The 18106-nt window shown below is 45.4% G+C and overlaps 1 protein-coding gene across 1 annotated transcript in view; it reads right to left on the reverse strand.

The window, feature by feature from the left end:
• ex (FERM domain containing expanded) overlaps nt 1–13385 on the reverse strand; it is a 235871-nt gene extending 222486 nt beyond the window's left edge. The window contains exon 1 of the mRNA XM_071598795.1: nt 13327–13385. The gene's annotated coding sequence lies outside the window, so the exon portion shown is untranslated. The remainder of the gene's footprint in view (nt 1–13326) is intronic.
• Between the last annotated feature and the right edge of the window lie 4721 nt (nt 13386–18106).

Below are 18106 nucleotides of genomic sequence, written 5' to 3' on the forward strand. Positions count from 1 at the left end.
CGCACCATGGCATTCGATACAGCCCCATCATAATTTGGATACTTTCGTGCACCACCAAATTCTGTGCGAAGCAGCACGGTAACGCTCATAGTGCAGGTTTTCTGCTCATGTTATTATTATTATCCACCAATTAGTTTTTATGTGCCCATTCTGAAATATTTAGTCCCAGTACTAGGGTGCATTCCCTGTAGGTAACTTTCATGAACTGTTTTCGTTGTTTTTTGGGGGTGGGAGAAACTTTAATTGATTCATGGGTCTAATTTTATTTTATTCTGCCCAAAATTATATTAATAGGATCACCATTAGATACCCCCTACCCCATACTCCCAGGAAAAGTGAGTATACGTAACCATTGTCTTGAGGACAGCCATGGGGTTTCTTCCTCCGACGAAGAAGAGGGAGCGATACTCCTCCCCGCACCTCCGTCATCGGCGGTATTCCATCTGCACCCCTGGACGCGCATATCCGCCGAGTTCGCTTCGTTCAAGCTCGGTAAGTGACCACAACTCCTGGCGCACTGTGCATGCCAAGTGGAATGAGGCCCTATCACACACCTCGCCGGTGCCTTGCGTGTAGGGCCTCCCAAATATTAACATTTTAAGTGCCCTTAAACATCCAATAAATTAAAAAATGAGTCGAAAGTCTTTCGTACTGGAGTCTCTCCTAACACTTCGCGTACAAAGGGAATCGAACCCCTGGTTCCGCGAGGCGGCCATGAGGCCGCGGGCGCTGTGGCTTCCTCCGCGGCGGAGGGGGACTCCGCTCCCTCCTCCCGCCCCCTGACCTCCTTCTCCCCCGATCAAGAAGTGGAGAGGAACCCACCAACACCCGTCCCACCCCCGTCTTCTTCAGAATGTGAGCGCGAATGGAGACCGTGGCCCCGAAAAATCTCACGAGTGAAATGGAAGCCCCCTGGGGGGGGGGGGGCGACTCCCTCCCCATTCTCCAATCCTCTCCCAATGGTGGAAATCCGTGCGATAAGAGACTCGCGACGGCATTAGGGATTCATAATTGAAGCGCACATTGCGTCGTGGTGCCACCTCTTGAGCCGCGCCCTCGAGTGAGAGGCCAAGGAAGGCAACTTCCGAGGTCTTTATTGCCGCAGCGAAAGCATTATTTCGGGAATTTTATTTATTAAACGACTTCAAAGGGACGAGATAGAGACTCCATAGTCCATTCTTCCACCTTACCCCTATTCATTACAAATGAAGGGAATCTGGTGTATTTCGGTTTTTGAGCACTTTAATCCCAGATGTAAAGAACGCCAAACGCTAAAACATCAACACCTGAGGCGGAATTTGAACTTTCGGAGATCGGTTCAGCCGGCAACTCTTGGAGGACGTGATTGCGAAAATGTCATCACAAATCCTACACAAGAATGACCCAAATTGCTACCCACACACGAATCATTCCAAGTTCAGTCACAAACAAATGTATAGATGCAAGTTGGGAGATGATATTTTTACGGACGAAAAAGAAATTTAAACGAGAGAGAAGCGCTTGTTTTCTCTTCCATCAGGTTCGCCCGTTAGCTGTTCGTAAAAGGCGTGTGTTCACCCATTAACCATAACCAACAAATCCTCTGTGTAGCATTTCCCAAGATTCCCCATTTCTTCATGCACGCTCAAGGTGAGATCAAAATTGGCAAGGAGAAGGAATATCGCAAAAAGGTAGCCTCGGAGAGAAGAAAATTGGTGCCGGCTAGTCCACATGTCTGCATCCCAAAAAATTAACATGTATTCACAAATCACATTATTGACTGCGTTAGTGGGAGCCATCAACAAGGCGAGGGGTATTGGGCACTTCCGATTTAAATAGTAAAACGAGATTTGCAGGATATGTGTGCTATTTTTACAATACCCGTCTGGTTTCATCGAGAGGGCAGCAACGACTCGCTGCTAAAGTAATTATCCACAGTTACACTCCGAATCAGTCCCCGTCATTATTCTCTTCCGGGTATTGCACAGTTGCGTGGATTGGAAACTTCGTTACGTTTTTGAGAAAAAGGATATAGGCGCAATAGCTCGGTGGATTTTGAGATACATGCATGGAGAAAGAAGGCGAAAGGTTGAAGGAGACAAGCGAAGGAGAGTGAGCGGCGTGGCGGAGAGCGAGACAGGTGGATGTCGAAAGCGAATTTGGGTGAGAGCAGGGCAATGGGGAGAGTGCGGGCGGAAGAGGACGGAGAGAGATGTGGCGGACGGTGTGGAGAAAGGGGCCGGAACATGAAAGCAAGGAGGAATTTTCGTATTCCGCTCGGGAGCGCCCTAGGAGTTCATAATGCCGCGTGATGGTTTCCCCGGGAGCGAGCGAATGAGGGCAGCCGTGACTCCCGAGACATGTATTCGCGTTCTCACGATTCTCACATCTCGAAACTCTATTATATTCAACTTAGTTAATCACGAAGAAGATGCCCATTAAGCCATAAATAGTCAACCCGAATGTTTATCTAATCTATTTAAGCGGCATGTGTAGTTCATAAAACCGATATTTTTCTTCATTTTCTTAATGGATATTTAAGTCATTACTTACTGGCTAATATTTAGTCGAGAAACAATTCGCAGTAATCAAAAAATAAACCTTTTACAGTGAAATTAAAATAATGGTTTTTAATAATAATGTTAAGTTTAATAGCTATTAATGTTTCAATCGTATAGATTAATAATATTAATATGTAATTATAATAGTGTAATCACATATGAGACAAAAAAATGTATTAATACTTAAAGTGTACATCGTTATCGGCGAAATTTATTTCTAATATTAGAATGAACTTTATTTATATTAAAATTTTGGTAATTCAATTAAAATTTCGATTTTGGTACAATTTATACTAAACTTTACCAGCCTCCAAAGATGTCATATTAGGAAGAATTTTTCTTAGGTAAATCAAAGCACTACTTTGCAATCAGTGCTTTAAAGTACCGGGATGTAATTCTTGATAGCATAACATTGCGTGATTTAAAGTGAACATTTAACACACAGTGTTTTCTTATCGTTTCCTTCTTTCGCCAATAATAAGAATCCGTTTTTGGCTCCGCGACCCAGATCACCGCTCACAACCACCAGAAAATTACTGGTCCAAACCCTAGCGACATATAGGAACAACAAACATTATTTGCACACGAAGATACGCAGAGGACTATAAAGGGGCCAAAAGAGAATATTTACCCCATAGAACTATCGTTACCCAGCAATTATTTTCCGTCAATCATAAAGAAAAATCTCTTCCTCTCCAAAAGTAAAAAACACGAGCCGCGTATTTTTACGAAAAAACTGAAACACGATTAAAATTTCGCTCCAGCTTCTGAAAAATATTTCAGAAGTCGCAAACAAACCGTAACCGTCGACCAACGTACTCACTGCCCTACTAGCTACCACCCTTCCCTAAGGGTCCATGTGCGTGCAGGTCACACACACGCAAGCTCATAGACGCACATGAGAAAAGTAAAAATGCAAGAGTAAATAAAGACCATTCACGCGTCGGCGACCCCACTGTGCACCGAGGCAGCAAACAGCGGATCTGGGACGGTGGGACACACTTCGAACGACATTGGAAAGAGGAAAAAAAGACAAAACGCGTCTCGAACGAAAATAAAAAAATATATAAACAAGACTGTGAAAAGTTGAATTCCCATTTTCAGCGGCGATTGCAGAAAAAAAAACTGGAACCGGTCCACTCTCTTGCGAATTATTTTTTTTCCCCTTCTCTGAAAATAAAATGAAACAAGTGCGCCTCCGATGAGAGAAGCACATCCCACGGCTGTGAGAGGATAACCAGAAAAAAAGGGGGCTCTGGAGATCGTGTTTGGGAGTCCAGGAAGGGAGGAGGAGGGGGGGGGTCAGAAAAGAGAAGAGGGGGTCGGGTGGATGGAGGGGCTGAATGAAAGAAGACCTCCTTCATCAAGAGAGGCAGGCGGTGGGGGGATCAACCTCGTCCCGCCGCCAATGAATGGGAGCGAAGGCGGCGCCGGGTTCAACCCCCGGGACGGCGGGGCAATCCTCGGTCGAAACCGACGGCCCTCGAAGTGCCTCCGAAGACACCCGCTCACCGAGCACGCTCAAATCGACGGTTCTGGGCAATTGCATGCACAGCTCAACGCCCTGGACGAAAGGATCGCCGAATGGAAGCTACAGACAAACGGAAAAAAATACGAACAAATAACCTTTTCCAGAATACGCAAAGCAGAGGTCGGCCCACCCTTACATCTGGGAATGGAATGAATCCCGCGTAAGGACAAGGTGAAATACTTTGGCGTAATATTAGACAAAGGATTGTGATGGACACAACCCATCAAGTATGCCACCAGCAAAGTAAAAGCCGCCACCTCAGCTCTCAGCCCCAACCTGCGACGTCCATCAACATCGATGGAGCTGAGAACCAAGAAAACGATCTACACTGCGATGATCCGCCCCCTGCTAAGCTACGCCACCCCGCTGTAGCTAAAGGCGACGGAATCTCATCGTAAGAAGATTCAGACCACCGAGCACAAAACATCAGAAAAAATGCTCTTAGCTCCGAGGTTTGTTAGAAACTCCGATCTAAGAAAAGATCTGGAATTGACAGCCTTCGCGAAAAAAACTAACCCTGGACATGGAGAATTCCCTGGCCAAGACCAAAAATCTCCTCCAAATGGACCTATTGGACTACGCCCCAGGCAATACAACAAGGCATAGGAGACCCAAAGCCGCTATTACGGCACACGTCCCTATCTGATGATTATGCGCAGCTTCGAAACCATGATCGTGTGAAGCATTAAATCTTGATGTGGAAGAGAAAAGTTTCCTTTTCTACCCTCAACACGTCCCTAACCCTGATTAGACGATACAGACAGAAGAATGTCAACAGCGGATGAAGAGTGAAGAAAAGAAGACGAAGAGAGAAGAATGGAGCGAAGAAAGAAGAGAGAAGTGAAAACAAAATGCAAAACTGCCAGTGAAAAGAAAAACTCAAAAAATATAGGATCCCCCCAGTCAGGAGAAACGTGCTGTAAACAGTCTCCGGCTGGGCGTAGTAGTTAGGACAGTCATTTGGACTGAGAAATTCCTTCCTTCCAAATCGACTAAGGCCGACCCTAGGGTACTTTTAAGGGAAGGCAGCCTTCTGCTGGCCATTCGTGGGATTTGAGGGGAAGAGGAAGAGCCGCAGAGGGACCCCCGGGGGGATTTCTCCAGGGAAAGAGCGTGACCTTGAAGGATTCCGAACACGTGAGGTTTACTGAAAGAAGTCCCGGGTGGAAAGCTAAGAAAAGCCGAGCAGAAGAAGACTGATGACCTACGGTGGGAATAGACTGAAGATAACAATGGGATTCACGCCAACCCCAACTCGGCTAATATCAGTAATTGCACATAAATATTAAAAAATTGTATGGCTACATTTGCCTCCAAGTATAATTTATTAACTCCGACATTCCATGAATATTCATCCACGGGCCACGGTAGTATAAAATGAGTCGTTCACGTACATACTCGAAATACTTGGATTAATGAATTTTTGAAGCGACCACCCCCACATCGTCCACCGATTAGCACTTGCCTCAACGCAACCACCGACAACGGCCGCGAGGAATAAGCAAACACCGGCGCCACACCTCCCATGACAACCCCATGGATACTGCGTGGAATCATCCAACTACCAACAGCATCAAGTTCGTGATGAAGACGGAAATTGTCAACGAATGCGCACGCCATCGACGGAGCGCGCCAACGAAAGGAGTCACGTGGGACTGAACCGCGTGGGAGCGGTGCTGAGTGAGTTAGGTCGTCGTCCATTAGACTAACTGGTGCTTGGTGATTTACGACGTTCATTTCATCCGGTAAGTTCAAATTGTCGTCCGTGATGTTTCCTATTGTGGTGGTCTCGAGCTGTGCGAGGGAAGCATGATTCCTTACAAGTCGATCGGTTCGGTATTCAACTTCCCTCTTCATAAGTATCACCGCATTCCCGTCTACATGCATGAGAGACTGCGAAGTTTAATTTATTCCTCCTCTCCGTCGGCGCGGGACGGGCGCATTCCTTAATTCAGCGCCTCAAATGGCGCCAGTCATATTGCGGCGCCCCGTGTGACCTCTCGCCCCGCCGCGTGAGAGGTGGACGGCACCTCGTCGTCAATCTCCGAGTGACGGGTCGGTCTAAGAGGACCGCGCCCCCGCGAGCCCACACATGAGCGAAACGATGATGCAGAAACAGAGCATTCAATCCGCACGAAGGACCCCCGGCAATACCGATGATAAACGACACCCTGCATCAGCGCAACTGATGAATGGCCACCAATGAAGGAAACCTGGAGAGTGCAATCAAAGGCAAACCGAATGACAACCTGAAACATGCGGCGAAGATTGGATGAATGGGATAAAACCATCCCTACCAACGCTCACACCTACGCTCCAAAAGAAATCACATCCACACACACACACACTTACGAAAACGCTCTCATGTCCTTTACTTTTGGAGCAGATAGAGATTCAAAAAATGGACTCATTCTAAGTAATTCCAGGACTATTATAGCCCCCCCATGTTAATTTCATCCATGCGTTAACTTGCATTTCGTCTTCGCATACTTCTTTCGCATCCAGAGCGTGCATCACCAGAATCATATCTGGGTTATCAAAATTGTGAATTGTCTTTCAAAAGAGTTCAAACGAGTATTTAGCCACTGCAAACTTTCCTACCATAAACTCATGGATATAATCTAAGGAGAATAGAGACCGGTTCGCTGAATTCCCATTGTAAAAATATTCATTATCTGTAAGATGATACCTCCTTTAAGGGTGCGGATTCTGTCCCTTAGGCTGTATGTACGGTTGTTTAGGATGATCCCTTTCATTGATCACAGTTTATTCATCAAATCAAACAAGGCTGGAGTGGTAGGCAACGAAATAAAACGCGTAACTGCCTTTTTTAAAACCGCTGCACACGGCTTACCGCGTCGTCCAACCACCCAGTCGAGAGTCGGCACTCTAGCAGTCAGTCAATAAGCAGTCGCCAATCCTCCAATCACGGCAGCCGCAAGTGCTATGCTCTAATTTCAAGGTGCGATTAATTGGCACACCGGGTCATGAGACGTTTGGACCACTTCCCATTCACTTTTGCCGATTGACCTCACTCGCCGTCGTCCGCCTTGCGTCGCGCCTGCGTACGCACACCTCATTGGGTTACACGAATACTTTATTCCAGTTCTTACTCAGCGACATTGGCTGTCTCAACTTATTTCAAATGGTTGTTTTGTGTTGATTTCGTTTCGACGCGGTCATCAATCCGTGCTGACTTGGGCTGAACTTGGCGGTAAAGAAAAACAATTGACATAATCTTTTACACACGAGGGTGACAAAAAGAGAACAGCAAAAGTTACGCGCAGAAAAATTATTTCCAATGAGACATGCATAATACCGATGTCTTAGCTGAGTAAATGAAACACAATGCTGCATTTTTCTAGGGGGAAATATTCTCGGAATCTTGAGAGATATCAACTTAAAGACGCGGTGACCTAACATTATGATTCGTACAATATAGTGGCAGTTTTTCAAAATAAGAGAGAGTATTCAAGAGCCATGAGAAACGAGCAACTTGTTATGATGGCCACTTATAACAGCGAGAGTGCGATACATTTCAGCACACCACCATCATGCTAAGGTGACAATCCATCTTGTTCCACCAAAAGATAATAAAAATGTAAATTCTGCAAGAGATGCAATGCGACCCCCGTAGGCGCTCGTGGTGACGAAGATTGAGGTTCCCGGGTGAAAAGCCGTCCGGTGACAACGTCCAGCCGCTGAAGCGCTACCAAGCATCGTACACTTTCCGAAGCATTAATTTCGCCCGATTTGAAATCAACACAATTAAATGAGGGGAAAAATGATCCCTGAAATCGATCGGTTTTGCAATCACTTTCCCTTTTTTGGAGATCTCGCTGCCAGTAAAGTGCAATGCTAAAATTATTCAACTTCTGAGCAGTCACTTAACTCATATTAATTGTACTAATCTAAAACTTTTAGCTACTCGTATTCATGTCTTTCATCGTCTTCCCTGTTCCCCCAAATCCAGCCACCCAATTTTTATACGACCCTCTCTCTTATTTCATAAAATTTTCACGAAACAAACGGTTTTTCTCTATTTCCTGTCTAACTGCGAAATTAGGTCCTTCTGCGACTCGTATTTGTCCATTTTTGCTGACTTACAGTCTAAGGTCCACACTGCCTTCGCACCGGCGTAGCAAAGCCCCCCATCCGCGGAGTGATGTCCAAGATCACGTGGACGGCGAGATTCTCTCACTCCTAAGGGGAGAGACGATCCGAGGGGGCGGGGATGGGGGCGAAAGGGGAGGGGGGGACGGCCACGTTGGGACGGGCGTGGCGGGGCAGGGAGTAAATAAAAACCGTTATCTGACATTTCGCATCTTTTACGAGCGATGCGTGCATTCTCCGAATTCCACCCTTATCTCTACCCCTCTCCCGACAGAGGGCGTGCACGCAACTGAGAGAGAGAGAAAGAGGGCTAACTTCCGCCCGTTTATTGTCTCTTGTCCTTGGTTTCCTTTATTTCTCCGCTGAGTTGCTGTGACGACTTACTCTCTCCAAAACACGTTCGCAATCCCTTTATTTTGATTGCTCGCTTCGTTAGATCCGTGCCAATCGGGGTGTTGATGGATCCACGCTCCGCTGACTCAGCCGACCCCCCACCCGATTGGTCGAAGGCGAGATGCCCTTCCTCCTCCTCCCGGTGGGGGGAGAGAAAGGGCATCCGTCCCGCATGTTGGGGACCACGCGTCGCCCCCGCTCCAAGCAAGAGGCACATCTTGTGCTTTTTGTTCATGATGTCTTTGGTTTGGGATGGAGCAACGTTCCCGCGGACGCCGTTTTCCTAGGTTTAAAAAACTCTTTCGACAAAGAACCTCATAATAAAAAACAAATCCTACAAGCATATGGCATGGATAAAAATAGCCTGGGCTATATTAAAGACTTTTTTAATGGTCGGGTACAAAGAGTAGTCGTGAATGGAGTTAGCTCTAATGCAGAAGAAGGCACTGCAGGTGTTACCCTAGAGAAGTGTTATCGGACCTCTTTAATTGCTCCTTCACGTTAATGACCTTAACTCTGTAATCACTGGCAATATACGTTCACTTGTCGATGATGTGGTGGTCTACAGATAAATTAGTAATCCTTGGGATGAAGTAGCTTCAGCAAATGACCTTAATGCTATATGAGTACAACGATGGTGTGACACCTGGCAGCTTGAATTAAATTGATATAAGTACGAAGGGATGTATTTTTGGGAAAAGAGAGATTCCCTCCCGAACGCCGACTGCATCAGGAACAACGAAATAGAAAGTGAAAATTCAATTTAATAAATGCTTAGGCGTTACATTCATTCACGACCCCTCCTGGCTGAAACATATTCGGGGAATATGTGGACAAGCTAAGAAAATTTTCGATTTATCATAAAGGAATAGGGAAGATGTGATGTAAAGGACAAAGCCTTTTACGTCGATGGTTAGGCTTCGTCTGAAATATACTGCTACGTGATACTTGGGATCCTCTCGAAGTTGGATTGATTACGCCGACTTAGATCGCGTGTGGCGTAGATGAGCTACACATGGCAAATAATCGGGATTTTTTTGCAGACGAATCGATTTAATCAATTCGACGCCGCGCTGATCGGTCAACTAACCGAGTCGATTGAGTTCTGATAAACGGAAGCCCATTCAATTGAATCTCTATGCATTTGAATTTCCCTGAACGTTGTCAAGTCTCAATGCAGTCTAAATATATAACGAGCGATGTCATTGGGTAACTTCCACCATTGGAAAATTGCCGGTGATAGCCGAAGTACTCCAAATTGACTGAAAAAAACGACAATCAAAAGAGTAGATTTTTTCTCTGGTCTGGAATCCCTTGAAATATATTTGACAAGACTTGCGAAATTCTATAAATTAAACTAAGTGACACTAAGTTTATGGGGTTCGCAAAAACATGATTTTTTACATTTAATGCAATATTTAATACATTTCGCCTACAGTTATGCATTGTGTAGGTGTGAGAGAGGCTTAATTTCTTATGTTTCTTATCTTAATTACGGGTATGCAATACGATTAATACTTGTACTGTGGCCAGGTTAAGGATTATATTTCTTTGAACGATTAAATTTTTACAAGTGACAAAATACTGTGACAATACTATTTTTACAAACTAAACATACAGAAAAATGCTTTAGATTCATGCGCTAGTGCTATTGATAAGACCATTACAATAATATGGATACATTATTGTATCTATATTATTTGAACGTACAAATATGCTACAGCATTAAATATGGATATTGATTCGGTTGACCGAGAAATTAAATCAAAATAATCGACACAGAACGACAGCAATTGTTCAAATATTATTATTATTATTTGGTAAACTACCGTTTAAGGAAGGTTTTGGAAGGACAAGAGACAACCTGAAACCATGCACCACATTAAACTAATCAATACCGCATATTTTCCGCTTTCGTTCATCCCGACCAACATGTCCATCCTTTCCCTTGCCTTTCCTCGCTTGCTTAACGTTCTTCCCTCTATCAAAGTCTTAAACTTTCCATCACCTATCAAGATATACGTATACATCTTATGCCTCTTTCCAGCCTCCATTTGTGTTACCGCAAATACCCCCTCTCATCCCTTTCTCCGATGCCTAGCACTCCCTCGTTTATTTTATGTCCACTTCACCTTTTCCGTCCTACACACCCACAATTCAAAAGTCTTCAATCCACGCCTATTATCCTGCTCCAATAACCTTTTTTCCGCGCCATAGACAACCACGCTCCATATCCAAGTTTGAGCAAGTATTTTCTGCACATCCTCACTCAATGTCCCTGTCATCAATTCCCTCGTCGAGGATGATTATTTGCCTATCTTCTTGTGTCCCTACTGCTGTTTTGGTAACACTTAGATAGGTAAACTGTTCCACTTGCTCTGTTTATGACCTCCTATTTTAACGCTTCAATTAGCCTAACTTCTTTTCGAAAATACCATAAGCTTTTTTTTTGCTTTTATTCTCATCCAATACCTATCGTCCTGATTTTCTAATGAGATCGGATCAGCCATGATTGTAACCCCTCGGCTGACTGGTAGCCGAAAGCTTCAAACCTAAATGATTTCATGGATTCCCCGCCGACTACTCTAGCACATAACCCTATTTCTCCGCTGTCAATGCGCACATAGCTATACGCCAAGTTACACATAATGACTTTCGCACCTAGTTTATTCATAGTTAGTTACACACACGGTTATCCACAGTGATGCTTTAGTGGTTGCGAATTACCTTATGAATATTAACATACACATTAAGCATTTCCGTGATCCAAAAATTTCTTCCGATAACGATAGCCGTCATAAATATTTTCACCGTTTCACACACGGACTGCGAACGTGTCTTTAATAATAATAATATGATAAAAGAGCACACTTTGCTTTTACACATAGATTTTTTTAAACTAGGTAATAAAAAAAATTCTATGAGGAAAAGCAAAGTGTCTTCTTTGATTATAAAGGATTTCCACCATGTAACGCCTGAAAAAGTGTCATTTATAATAATAGTATATTTATTTGCCATTGCCTAAGTACGAGGGTCATCCGGAAAGTAGTACCCGTTCGTGAAATAAAGACACAAAAGTAAATATTAACAAACATAAAAAATTTTATTTGAAAGAGGATACTTTAAACTACTTCTCAACATAATCTCCAAGCAAATTAAGGCATTTGTCATAACGTGTGACAAGTTTCTGTATTCCTGCTGCATAGTCCTTCGCCGCCAGCTCATTGAGATACGCGAGGGACCCATCTTGCACAAATTTTTGCATAATGCAGATGGTGTTTAACAATTTCATGAACAATTGTTCGAGAAACATTGGGAAAATGCTCACAGATGTCATCAATTGTGACGCGCCGATCGTTCCTCACGAATTCGTCAACTGAGCTCACCAGTTGGTCTGTAATGACAGACGGTCTCCCCGAACGCTCATCGTCGTGTGTGTTCCCCCTCCCCATGTTGAAGTTGCGACACCACCGCCGAACAGACGACTCGTCCATTACATTGTCTCCATACACCTCCTTTAATTGGCGATGAATATCACATGGGCGAACGTTTCTTGCATTGAGGAATTTAATCACTGCCCTCACTTCACAACTGGCGGCGTTCTCAATTTTTTTAAACATTGTAAACAATCACAGAAACAACACAGGCAATGCTAGCGTCACGCAACTTGGCTCAGAGAAGGCAGACAAGCCACTGAAGCTATCTGACCTCGTCCAGCGGCTACTCGCGTCGTCAGCACTTCATGCGGCACGAACGGGTACTACTTTACGGATGACCCTCGTATATTATACGAATAAAACGTTTCGAAAGTTTATCGGCCGCTTAGTCCTTAATATCCACACATAAGTGTCATTTGGACATCCGCAGCTCACCGAGTCAATACGTATCGAGTGCCTAGAGCTAATCGTTCCAGCGGGCAGAAAAATCGGTCCGCTACGGAATCGACTGAACAGCTTAAGCACCCCCTAATAAGAAGTTGAGGCCATCTGTTCGATTGTGACACCAAACCAAATCCATTCTTTCGAAGCGATCGGCTCAGGAACTCCTGGGTTCGCCTCCAGGAGCAAAGGTCGGAAGCAGGGAAAAGTCCAGGTATTCATCCCAATCGCTGTTTCACGGATATCCCGCGCAATTACAAAAAAAGTCTATTCAAGAAAGGAGGGATTTGGAGTTGTAGCTTGAAATCGCGGCCGTCTTTTCTCGAAAGCCCCTCAATGCCCGTGCCATGATCGACACCAAAGTTGGGTTTGAGAGGCTGCCCAAAGCAGAGTAGACAGTCACGGACTACGTGAATCAGGGGCTCTGTTGCATTAACATGTACGGTGTGAAGTATTATCAGTAATTATTACTCCTAGTCCACAGGACTAAGTTATTGGTGTTTGGTGCACGTCCGCCAAAACATCCGAGCGACGGATCCATGGCGCAAAACTATTCCTGACAGATGTGAAATCATGCAATTTCTGGGTATTATTTGCAATGACGGGTGACTTGGAAAACGAAATAGTCGAGACCGTAAAGTTGAGTTTACGGTCTCAGCTATTTCGTTTTCCATTGTTTCACGACAGTAAGTGCGTTCACTTTAATTTTACATGGGTGACTTGTCTCCGCGTTCACAGATCGTCTCTTTTATATTAGATTCACTCACGAGTCTGTCCTCCTGCGAATTACGTGCCCTGTTGCTGGAAGCAGTGGCCATAACAGGGGCGGAGGGGGGGATGATTCAACCAAGTAAACACTCACTCCACTCACCGGTTTGAATGACGGTCTTCCCCGAGGACAGCGAGGGATGACTTCAGCATATACTATGGGATACCAACCGCGAGGCAATCAGCAGCGCTATTGGGGACAAGACAATATTATCCTAATCAACATTATTTCATTTTTTCATAACTACACTTCTATTTTGGGCGATTAATAATTCATTTCTATTTCAGTAACTAAGATTCCCGGTAGTCAGCGGTGAATTGCTCCGACCAACAGGTACGATCGCCGATTAGAAAGCTACCGAGAGGCGAGTGCGGAGAAGCACTTAGTCGACTAATTAAGTCGCTATTTACCATTATTCGTAGCCTCTTGTGAGGGAAAGTGAACTAAAAAAATTATATCAGTAATCACTCAGGGTAAGGATATTAAGAAAAGACTCGAAAAAAACTTTGATATGGAGCGTAGCTATGTACGGCGCGGAAACGTGGTCATTGAAGCAGGAGGATAGACGTAGACTGGAGGCTTTTGAAATGTGGGGGTGAAGAAAGATGGAGAAGATAAAGTGGACCGAAAGGCAAACAAATGAGGAAGTACTTGGTATGGTGGGCGAAGAGAGGGGTTTGCTGGGAGAAATCCTATGGAGGCAGGAAAAGTGGATGAAGGGGGTGTTGACCGGCAGTGGGATGTTGAAGACTGTGATAGAGGGGAGAATGTTAAGCAAACGAGGAAAGGGCCGGAACAGGATAGGGATACTGTGGGGGATGAAGGGAGGAAGGAAGCACACAGAGATGAAAAGGGACCTGATGTAGTGGGACGTTGTGTTTTGCTGGGGGTCACAAATTATTTAATTAGTAATTATGGTTATCCAAAAACCTACCTTAACCGGTAGATTACCTTAAAAAAATCACGCTGGATGTTTATTGGTATAAAAATTTAGAGCGATTATGTGCTATATAATATAAATGATATATTCCACATACTACAGAAATTATCGGCAAACCCGACGGCGTGTGAAATTCACAAATCGGGTTATGCGGGCCAGTTCCTTTCCCTGTGCCGGTTTTGGTTTCCCAGGAAGATCTGGTACCCGAAAATATCACAAAGTTTGGGTGGAGCTGCAGGTGCCCAGAGTGACTTGCCCGGGAATCCAACCCGGGCCCTCCGGTTAGTAGTCCAACGCTCTACCCCCTGGACTACCGCGACCCATAATTTATATATATATATATGTATATATATATATATATATATATATATATATATATATATATATATATATATATATATATATATAAAGTAATCGACCGGTTGAGGTAGGTTTTGGATGGACACAACTACCAAACACAATCTAGCAACCTATTCTACATCAGGTCCCTCTTCATCTCTGTGTACTTCCTCCCTTCATCCCGTCCAACACCCCTATCCTGCTCCTGCCTTTTCCTCCTTTGCCTTACATTTTCCCCTCTATCACAGTCTTCAACACCCCACTGCCGATCAAAACGCCCTTTATCATCCATTTTTCCTGCTTCCTTAGGATCGCTCCCAAAAAATCCCCCTCTCCTCGGCCACCATACGTAGTAATTCCTCAATTGTTTTCCTTTTCCGTACATTTCACCTAACTGATCACATACTCCATTTTGGCCACTGTCGCACCTAAACCGACCCCGAAGACGAAATTCTGTCCCGCCCAGGAGAGACTCATGGTTATCAGCGGTCACTTCGAGTCAAATGTGGTCTGCATTCCATTTACCACTCCCCGAGAAAGTCGGGGAAGGGTTTACAGACAACGCATATTTGGTTCGGATGTTCCGCTCGTTCGCCTGCATTCCTCCACGCCATTCGCCACCCACCCTTTCGGTGTTCTCTCGGCGCGCGGCACGCTCCCGTCACAGCTGCTCACTCCCGGGCGAGGCGGCAACCCATGCCCGCCCGACGAAAATGCTGCTGCAGTCAGCCTCCTCCCTCCCCACCCGGGCCTCCTCTCACGAGGACGCGCCCTCCAACCCCTGCCACACGCCCTTGCTCTGTGCAGATGCCCGCCTGCCTCTCTTCTTTCCTGCCCGAAATGCCTTTCAGACGGAAGAGCCGCGCTATCCGTACGGGTGGTAGCATTGCGGGCAGAGAAGCCAGCAATCCAAAAGAATCCGAAAGGACAAACGATGATGAGTGAAAGCCGCGGTCTGTGTTACGTCCGGGGGGGGCGATCCGATCGAAATTCTTGGATTTCGAACCTCGCAACCCTGTTCCCTGATATTCTCGACTCGATTTTCTTTCGATGTACGAATGACAGCAGCAAAGGTAAGGAGAAAGATTTTGGCAAAGAAAATGACGCCCTAGCCTCGCCTGGCTAAGTGTCAGAGAAGGTTAGAATGGTTAATTTTAAGAAAAGCCAATTTTGGAGTTTAATTAAACATTATCTTTACTTCAAATCCGAATTCAATAATTAATGAACAAACATACTTTTCGATGGAACAAAAATTTTCGGTGCTACACGAGTCACAGCACCTTTGGGTGATGATGATGATGAAGAAGACATCTGACTTGAAGATGCCCTGCTTCTATCCAGCAAATACCACATTAAGCGGAATGATCACCCTGCAGAAATGATTAGGTATTCAAAATCCCCGACAGAATCCCGGCCTCTAATGTTCTACTATCCGACGCTGGCGTTTCGAACGGAGTTCGAAGCTACGAGAGAGAAGGAATTCTCGGAGTGACGCGGGAAAGGTCGTCACGGTCATACGCCCAGCGCAATTGAAACACCAGTGCACTCATAGACACCAAACAATGAAATGAGACAGATCAAACCATAACTGTTATTCAATTCACATTTTTATACTCTGGAAGCGATTCATTATTTAGCCATGGATCCGATAGATTTTCGGAAGTGTCAAAAATTGCAAAGTCCCATAACGTATTTTACACTCGCAAGAGTTGTGATTTCAAATCCCCATGGGAACGATAGACGCGCTTTCTCCTCGCAAAGGGAACGTCACATAAAACAGCGTCCTCGATGGATAAATACACGTCGAAATGGCATGATTTTTTCCTCGCTGCGATGAAATTTCCCCGCAAAAATGCGAAATCTTTCGGGGAAGATTAAGCGCGCTGCAGGTTGCTGATCGTGCGCTGCTCCCGGGCGAATCAGGCATCATCCCCTAAGAGACAGACCAGTGTAAATTGAACCAACGCTCATTAGCGATCGAACCACTTCGTTGGAATTATTTTGATATAATAAATGGAAAAATTTTTTACGTCCACTTTCCCATGTAGGGAATGAAATCCTGTCACACACATACCGTGCAATACGCGGTCGCTCGGAGGGATTGTGTTTGAACCCGTTTTTCTGTGCCAGAAATAATTCCTACCTGTGGTCCATTTCTCAAGGTTAGTAATTAATTTAAAGTCCTCTGGAAACAGCCCCAAATGCAATATAAAACTTTCAATATCGAATAGTGTGTAATACAGGTAAGCAATTAGTGCCGAGTCATTTATTGCCATCATCAGACTACCGTTTGTCCAAAGTGGCAGGACTTTTAAACTAATTTGCAGCTTCGGCAAACGAGTCGAAGGTAACTAAAGAATTTTGCCGAATTCATTGAGAATACATGTATTCTTGTGACCGATTCAAACGCTTTTAAAGTTGAAACCTTCGTGAATATATCACGTGAATCCATTGACACACAACAGAAATTACGTCGATCGACTCCCAAAACCAACCTCTTGGATCAATTTTAAGTTAATAAAATTATGTGACTGAAATAATTATTGTTCGTTTCAGCATGCCTATAATGGTCGTTGGGCAGGATCCCTTTCCACAATGAGTGACATACGTAACTCCTCCCCCCCCTCCCCGAGCCCTCGAAATGGAGAGGGTATGCAGAATGAACGGGTTCCATCTCACGATGGACCGGCCACCAATTGACGGCATGATCACCACTCATCCGCCAGGCTTATTCGACCTGACCCTGAGTCTTAGAGGGTGGGGGCAAATGGCCCCGAGGAAAAGAGAAATGTGACGACGATGAGCCTGGAAAAAATGGTCAATGGAGCCGACCGAAATGAGCAAGAGGCAATCGACTGAACTTTCCCGAGGCTCACCTTTCGCCCGCCCTCCCTGTGTTGTCTTCCTCCTCCGACGTAGATGGCACCTCCGTCGGGGGCGACCGCCGGCATGGCCCTACTCCCGGGCCAGCAGGGGGCCGCGAGAGGGCCTCAGGGGACGGTGGGGCCTCCGTCCCAGCCCCATCGCACAGGGGGTGGGGAGGGAGAGAGGAATCAAGGCGGCGATGGATCCAACGGTGGCGCAAAAGGAATGGGATATCACAAGGATGTCGACTCCGTCGTCGGAATCCACCGGCACTACTCACTCTCGAAATTCCGGAGCAATGGTTTCCCCCTCAGGAGGAGACGTGGAGGGGGAAGGGAAATAACCTACATAAGTGGGTTATTATCTGGGTTGCATCCCAAAGAGAAAAATCATCAAGCACACTTATTGATTACACCACTACATATGAAAAAACTGATTCAAAAATTTAAACAAGAACACGCCACTCTTTTTGGGAGGATGCTCGATTAGATGGGAGGGAAAGGGGGCAATGGGCGACCACTGGGACGAAGAACCGAAGGATTAAAACACAAAATCACACGCCGTCTCGTTCTTCTTATCCCGTAATCCTCTCGGGGTCGGGAGTAGGGCGGGGGGTGGGCGGGCAGATAATCCTCCGGGCAGCCCGCCTCACCGCCTACACACTATATATCCTCCCGGAACACGGGGCTCCAGGGTCTCGAATCCGACCGCGCGCGATGGCGATGCATGCGTATAATC

This window comes from Hetaerina americana, unplaced genomic scaffold, assembly GCF_022747635.1.
Source record: "Hetaerina americana unplaced genomic scaffold, ioHetAmer1.1.p SCAF_10, whole genome shotgun sequence".
NCBI classification, from domain to species: domain Eukaryota; kingdom Metazoa; phylum Arthropoda; class Insecta; order Odonata; family Calopterygidae; genus Hetaerina; species Hetaerina americana.